This window comes from Choloepus didactylus, chromosome 1 (genome assembly GCF_015220235.1).
Source record: "Choloepus didactylus isolate mChoDid1 chromosome 1, mChoDid1.pri, whole genome shotgun sequence".
NCBI classification, from domain to species: domain Eukaryota; kingdom Metazoa; phylum Chordata; class Mammalia; order Pilosa; family Megalonychidae; genus Choloepus; species Choloepus didactylus.
This window is the reverse complement of record NC_051307.1, coordinates 13,414,712-13,423,246: the sequence shown is the minus strand read 5'-3', so window position 1 is coordinate 13,423,246 and position 8,535 is coordinate 13,414,712.

The following is an 8,535-nucleotide window of genomic DNA, read 5'->3' as shown; positions in this document are numbered from 1 at the left end:
TTCCTCCCCTTTACACTTCGTTCGTGTCAGCCATTACAATTACCAGATATAGAAAGAGACATTTGCAAAGCCAAGTTTGGTTATTTTTGTTCTTAGCACCTGTCTGCTACATGATTGCAGCCCAGTTATGCAAACGTGTCTGTGCGTGAATAAATGAACCTATTCATTTGCCAGGTGGGAAAGTTTCACTGTATGACACTTTTCACTGGCTCCCTATTTTGTTCTGCAAATTGAATGGGGCTGTATATGGTAAGCACTTGCTAAATGCTTGTTAAATGAACCAAAGGCATTTCTTCACATTCTGGGAAATTACAGACATTTAAAATTTTTTACTTAAGTTAGAAGGCAAGTAGCTGACTTTCTGAATGAGTGGTTACTTTTCAAACAATAATCTGTTCCAAACTGCTCAAAGGAATAAACCCAGTCAGTAACTCAGATAGCTGGTTTCTCTTTTGTTACCTCCTGTAAAATGAATAAAAATATCATGCTTTCTTGTTGTTTTGATTTGTTTTATTTTGGAGAAAGAACTTTTTTCCCTTCTCTGGGCTTACTCTTTAAATCTCTGTTATTTTTATTTATTTTAAAAATTTTTTATTTTGAAATAATTTCAAACTTACAGGACAGCTGCAAAAATAATACAAAACCCATATACAGAACTCCAATATACCTTCCTCCTGATAACAAAATAGACCAATTTTAAGATTCTGCCCCATTTACCATATCATTCTGTCTAGCCAGCTATCTATTTATCCATCTATCTATCTATCTATCTATTTTGCAAATACTTGAGAGTATGTGTAACATGCTCCTTGAACACTTAATACTTCCATGTACATTTCCTAAGAACCTGGATGTTCACTTATGTAACCACCTTAATACAGTTACCAGGTTCGAGAAATTTAACATTGATAAAAAGCTTACAGCCTACACTCCAATTTTTTTCATAGGTCCCAATAATGTCCTTTTCAGCCTTTTCTCCTCCATTATTACATCCTGTGCAGGATCATGTATTACATTTAATTGCCGATGTCTCTTTTTCTTTTCTTTCTTTTTTTTTTTTTTTTTTACTTACAGTATGATTTATACAATTTATTATAGCAAAAGGATACAAATCAGCAAAGGGGAAAGGTGCATGGGGCAAAGTCCAAAGTAAACAAGGCACAAGCTTCCAGGAGTCCTCACCTGGCCGAGTCACACAGGACATGCTTAATTTCCCCAGCAATGAGTTGTGATGCCATTGTCTCTTTAGTTGCTCTTTTTACTTTTAATTGTGCAAACGTATATATACAACATAAACTTTCCCATCTTGACCCCTCCTAAGCACACCATTCAGTGGAATGAGTCACATTTACAGAGTTGCCCTACCCTCACCACCATCCATTACCAGAACTTTCCCATTACGCAGACAGACAGAAACCCTGCACCCATTATGTATCAGCTGCTCATTCCCCCTGCCCCCACCCCTGGTACTCTACTCTCTGTCCCTATGAGTTTGCATATTCTAGCTATTTCATGAAGTGGAATCACACAATATCTGTCCCTTTGTGTCTGACATTTCATTGACATGATGTCTTCAAGGTTCATCCATGTAGTGGCATGTATCAGAACTTCTTTCCTTTTCAGGGCTGTGTAATATTCCAGTGTATGTCTATAATACATTGTGTTTTATCCACTCATCTGCTGATGGACATCTGGATTGCTTCCACATTTTGGCTATTGTGTGTAATGCTGCTATAAATATTGATGTATAAGGATCTTGTCTGAATCCCTGCTTTCAATTCTTTGGGGTATATGCTTGGAAGTAGAGTTGCTGGGTCATTTGGTCATTCTGTGTTTAACTTTTCGAGGAACTGCCAAACTGTTTTCCACAGCTACTGCACCATATTACATTCCCCCTCAATAATGCATGAATGTTCCTGTTTTTCCACATCCCTACCAGCACTTGTTATCTTTTGTTTCTTTTAATAATGGCCTTTTTAGTGGATGTGAAGTGGTATCTCATTGTGGTTTTGATTTGCATTTCTTTAATGGCTAATGATGTTGAGCATCTTTTCATGTGCTTATTGGTCAATTGTGTATCTTCTTCGCGTAAATGTCTATTTTATTCCTTGGCCCAACTTTTTAATTGGGCTGTTTTGTTTTTGTTGTTGAGTTGTAAATCCCCATTATTTTTGTTAGTCTTCTGATGTTTTTTAATTCCTAAAGCCAGAGTAATAAGTTTGGTTTTGGGGGAAATATTGGAATTTGGTTAGTTTGCATTACTTTAAGTTCTCTTCTCAAGTGTGTCAGCATACTTGGCTTCTATATTAGGATTACATATTAGTTAGGATTCTTCTGGTTGCAATTAACCAAAACTTCTGGAGCCAGTTTAAACAAGAGAATTTAAATTAAGGATGTAGGCTATCTCCTGGAAGCCAAGGGCAGGAGTGCAGCCAAACCTCTGGAAGGTACTAGAAGAGGGATCTAGACATCTCTTCAGGAGACAGGCGGCCTTTGGGGGTCATCTTGCTTCATCTCTGCCATCCACCTCTCCTCTCCCACCCCATTCACATCTGCCTCTTTCGTTTCTCTTTGCAAAGGGGCTTCCCAGCTTATGAGGTTCTTCATCTCCTTATTATCTTCATTCCTGGGTTAATGTGTCTACTCCATAACCCTGAGCACGTGTGCTGCAGGGACAGCCACCCCTCAACAGAAGAAACTCCGAATCTCAATCACATATTTAAAACCAAATTCCTAGAAATATGTTATGGGTTAAACTGGGTCGCCCAAAAGCTTATGTTCCAGTCTTGAGCCCCAATCCTGTAAAAGTGATCTTATTCAGAAATAGGGTCTTTGCAGATGTGATTAGTTAAAATGAGGTCAAATTGGATTTGGATGGTCCTGATCTACTATGAAGGGTCTTTGCAAGAAGAGGGAAATTTGGACATGTAGACAGACAGACACAGCAGGAAGACGGCCATGTGATGATCGAGACAGGGAAGGAAGTGCTGCAGCAGCAAGCCAAGGAACATCATGGACTGCTGGCAAACACCAGAAGCTGGAAGAGGCCAGGAAGGATTCTCCCCTAGAAACTTTGGACAGAGCATGGCCCTGCTGACATCTTGATTCAGACTTCTAGCCTCCAGAACTGTGAGACAATAAGTTACGGTTGTCTTAAGCGAGCCAAATTGTAGTACTTTGTTATGTCACCCCTAGGAAATTAAGACAAGATGTATCCCCAATGGGCCCAAAAGCTTATGGCCAAAGGATCTGGGACCACATGGATTGGTGAAGATGGATGGGTGGGGAACAGTGAGGAAGAGAGAGAGGGCTGGTCAGAGAAGCCAATGGGGCTCACTTCTGAAAAGAAAGCACGATGCAGTGTGAGGTGTTCAGACTTGCTGCTAGACAGACTGGGTCCCGTTCCAGCTTGCCCTCTTACCAGTGATGGGAACTTAGGCAACTTAATTCTCTCATGCTAAGCTCCCTCATCTGCCAAATGGGGACAGCAATGACTATTGTGCAGGTGGTTTTTAAGCTCAAATGAAGCATGTAAGTTTAGCTCCTAACACGGGACACGTGCCCAACAAATGAGAATGATTTCTGGGAATTTCTTTTCAAAATGCTCTGGTCATCTTTTGCCTGGATGGTCAGGGACCGTGTGCCAGTTTGGATGTATTATGTCCTCCAAAATGCCATGTTCCTTAATGCAGTCTTTTGTGGGGCAGACATATTAGTGTTGATTAGGTTGGAATCTTTTGATTGAGTGTTTCCATGGATGTGCAACTCAATCAGTTGTGAGTGAAACATTTGATTGGATTATTTCCATGGAGATATGACCCCCCATTCAGGGTGGGTCTTGATTTAATCACCGGAGTCTTATCAAAGTGCTCACAAACAGAAGGACCTTAGAACAGCTAAGAGAGATATTTTGGAGATGGCCATTGAAAGCAGACTTTTGCCGACACTTTGGGGATCCTAGCCCAGTGTTTGCTCTGGAGAAGCTAAAAGAGAATAAAACGTCTCAAGAGCAACATTTTGAAGAAAGCACGGGGGCTGAGAGAGGAGCTGGAACACAACCTGGGGTCAGCAGATGCCAAACACGTGCCTTCCCAGCTAACAGAGGTTTTCCAGACACTATTGGCCTTCCTTCAGTGAAGGTATACTTGTATTGGTGCCTTAATTTGGACATTTTCATGGCCTTCAGCTGTAACTTTGTAACCAAATAAACCCCCTTTATAAAAGCCAATCCATTTCTGGTGTTTTGCATAATGGCAGCTTCAGCAAACCAGAACAGGCCCGTTGTCAAGGACTCTTGTTGCCTGCCCAGGATTTCTTCCCCCGTCTCTTTCTAACGGTACCCTGGTTTTCATTTGGACAAACACCCCTCCTTATTAGCTGCCTGGGTGGTTCTGGAGGGAGGAACCCTCCCACTTCCACATGACCCAGACCTTGCTAATTAGCATATCACACCCTGCCTTAGCCACAACGATCGGGCAAAGGAGAGACATGTGACCCGAGCAGGTCCAATCGGAGCTGGTGCCAGGACTTTGGTTTAAACAACTGGTGAGAAGGACCTCTCTTTACTCCAGTTTGCAAAGCTGGTAGCACGTGGGAAGAGCCTGTCTGAGAAAGAGACCAACACAGAAGAAAGCCGAACAAAGAGACAGGAAGAGATACCCCAGCAGCAGGAAGTACATCGCCTCACCTCAGCCACAGGCAGCCCATGCAATTTCAGTGAGTTCGAATGGTTCAAAATGTCTTCCCTTGTCTTCAGCTAAAATCACTGCTCCTGTAATAGTTCTGTGCCATCTAGTATAGAGCCCCAAAGGCAGACAGATCTGGTCTGAATTCCAGTTCTCCCTTATTATCCCTGTGGCTTTGGGGAAGTCAGTTAAACTCTCTGAGTCTCCATTTTCTTGTATATAAAATATTGATATGCACAGTTACTTCCAGAGGTGTTGCAGGGGCTAGAAGCAAAGTTCCAATAGTGCCCAGCCAGTGCCTGGCCCAATGAGGGGGCCTGGAAGGGAAGGGTTGTAATTGTACTCTTGGTCCCAGGTCTCCCATTTGGAGACCCCCCTTCCCTTCTATGCACCAGGCTTTTACAATGTGATAACAGGTAAATGGCTTTTTACCTCTGAGCAGCTTCTAGAGTAGGAATAGAGGTCAGGGTCTGGGTCTAGGAACCAGTTAGCTGTTTTGCATGTTATGAGCTCTCCTTAATAGTGCTAGATGGACCATGAATTAATGACTCCCTCCCCCACCCCAGTCTGTCCTTGGAAGGCACCCGTGTGCGCTGGGCTAGCCCGCCCTGAGACCTGGCGGAAGTCATTGTCATTATTCAACAGAAGAGGTTTCCTTTAACGGTCTGGGGTAAGATGTCCCGGGCCCCTCTCCCAGTGCCCCTCATCAGGGATGTTTTGTATCTACTCTGATGGGTTCCTTCTTTGATGCTACCCTGTAATGTAGAAGCCACATCTTATCTGCCTATCACACCGAACCATCGCCTGTGTGTGCTCAGCCAGCATGTGTTGAATGATGAATTCCTGCTGTGTTCTCACCAGGAGCGGGGCTAAAGTGACAGACCCTAACCAGTCTCCTTCAGGCCTGACCCCATCCTGACTTTGACGTTAGGACCCTCACTATCATTGGGTTACCACGTACCAGGCATGGTCCTCGATGCTGGGGTGTGATAGGCTGAATTACGCACCCCAGAAAAAAGCATGTTCTTCACCTTAGTCTATTCCTGTGGGTGTGAACCCACTGTAAATAGGACCTTTTGAAGATGCTGTTTTCAGATGTGGCTAACTGAATGAGGTTGGGCCTTAATCTTATTACCAGAGGCTTTATGAAGAGAAGGCCATGAGGAGAAGAAGCTGGAAGTCAACGGAACCCAGATGAGAAATGAGAGGACATTGCCATGTGATGGGAAAGCAAAGGGCCAAGGATCACCAGCAGCCAGCCCCAGAACGCCGCAGTCTTCAGGAGGAAAGCATCATTTTGCTGATGCCTTGATTTTGGACTTCTAACCTCAAAACCATGAGCTAATAAGTTCCTATTGTTTAAGCCAAGCCATTGTATGGTTTTTGCACTAAGACATGGGGATTTAACAGTTCACGAAACAGACAGAACTCCCTGTTCTCATGAAGTATACTTACTGGTGGTGGGAGTTGTGTTTGTTGGGGGAAGGTGGACAACAAATAAGAGAACTAAACACAACATGTAGTATGTTGGTGATATGTATGGTGACAAGTACTAAAGAGAAAACAATAAAAGCAGAGAAGGGGGGATAGGAAATGTTGGCACCCTACTGGCCGCCCCACACTGTCAGTCCAAAGAGAGACTCCTGCTACCTACCACCCCTAGGGGAGGGGTCTCACTGCACAGAGGGTAGCAAAGGGCATCCCAAGGCCTCCCACCAGGAAGAGCAGTCCCAGGTGCCACCCACTCCATGGATTGCAGGTGTTGGGGTTGCCAGAAAAAGCACGATTCACACAGGCCCTGGATGGAACAAGATTTTCTTACAGAGAGAAGAGACAAGCATGGTCAGCTTCATTAGCAAGTGTCGGTCCTCCATGGCCAGTGGGTCTTAAGCCACAGCCGATGCAGGGAGATGGTCCACGCCCAACCCCCTCGTGCTGCTGTCACAGTGGAAGGACTTTGCTCCCTCCCCAACCAGATCAGATATAGCAGTGGGAGTGGGCCAGAAGCCATGAAACTTGTATACTCAGTCTGGGGGTGTTTCTATGTGCTCAGGGCAAAAAGGGGAAGGAATGTGTAGGCAGAGCACTATCTGCTGTGGGATTTATTTTACCTCTTGGCACTCCCGAGAAGGGAGTCAGCCCACATTATCATCCCACCCTATGATACAAGATAATACATCTGGTCCTGAGCAGAGAATTTATTTGTGAGCCAAACAGAAAGATGGCTGGCTGCACTCAGCTGCCACAGGAAATGTGGGGGGTTTCAGCAAGGGCAGCCGGGTGAGACCTCAGCAGGGATCTAAGAAAGTAAGAGAGCATTGTGCCCACATCTGGAAAGAACAGTCCAGACAGAGGAGCAGTGCAAAGGCCCTGGGGCAGCAGCTCTCCAACCAGTTGAAGGAATAGTGTGGAGGCCAGTGTGGCTGGGGCAAGGGGGCAAGGAAGAAAGGAGTGTTGAGGTCAGAGAGGTGATGGAGTCATGTCATGCCTGGCTTTGTGGGGCACAGTGAGGACTTTCCTTTCATGTGGTCAGGATGGGAGCCAGTGGAGCATTTGAGCAGAAAGTAATGAGCATGGCTGACCTTTTTGTGACTGTAAAGAAGGCTCAGTCAGGAGCTGTGTAGACACTACCCTGTGTAGGGACAAGTGTGGGAGGTGGGAAACCAGTCAGGAGGCATTGCAATAAGCCAGGCAAGAAACAATGGCAGACATGAAGTGGTAAGAAGTAGTCAGATTTTCTATATTTTGAAGGTACAGCCACCTGGATTCCCTTCATGTATTAGTCAGAGCTCTCCAGAGAAACAGAACCAACAGGATATATACAGAGATTTATTATAGGAATTGGCTCATGCAACCTTGGGGATTGGTACATCCCAACTCCATAGGGCAGGCCACAAGCTAGAAACTCCAATGAACGTGAAGCTGAATTTCCCAGGAGAAGCTGGCAGCTGAAATAGAGGCAGAAATTCTTCTTTCTGATTTCTGGCATTTTCAGTTCTGGCTTTTAAGAGTCCAACTGATTGGATAAGGAGACTCCTTCATTGCCAAGGACAATCTCCTTTGTTGATTGTAAATGCAATCATCTGATTACAGATGGAAACCCATTTACAAAATACCCTCACAGTAACAAGGAGATCAGTGTTACATAACCACCACACTTAGAGAATGAGAGGAGTCAAGATTGACGCAACACTTTTGAGCTGCAAGGAAGGAGCTGTCTCTAACCTACGTGAGGAAGACTGCAAAAGGAGCAAGTGGGGGTGGACAGTTATCAGGATTTCACTCTGGGGTAATTTAGGCTTGGAATACCCAATAGACCTGAAAGTGGAATTTTCAAGGAGGCAGGTGGCTGGAGAGTCAAGTCGGGAAGGAGGCTGGAGTCATACATTTGGGAGATTCAGCACTAGATGGCATTTGAAACCAGGAGACTGTCAAGATCACCCTTGGAGGGAGTGTGGCTACAGGAGAGAAGAATCTAAGAACTGAGCCCATGGCTCATGCGACCAGTAGCAGTAGTGGTGTCTCAGGTTGGGGGACCAGAGAGAATGGAGGACAGGTGGGGCATTCCAGAAGCCAAGGCCAGGACGGGCTTCATGGAGGAGAGACGTTTCCACCATGTCCACACCGTGGAAAGGTCAGCTTTTGGATTTAGCAGTTTGGAGATCATTTATGACTTTGACAAGAGATGTTTTGGAGAAATGATGGGAAGTGAAAAACCAAGTAAGAGAAGAAGAATTGGAGACAATGAATGTAAGCAACTCTTTCATGAAGCTCTGCTACAGAGGCAAACAAAAAAATGGGAGAGTAGCTGGAAGAAGTGGGAGTAAGAGAAGGTTTTATTTGTTTTCAG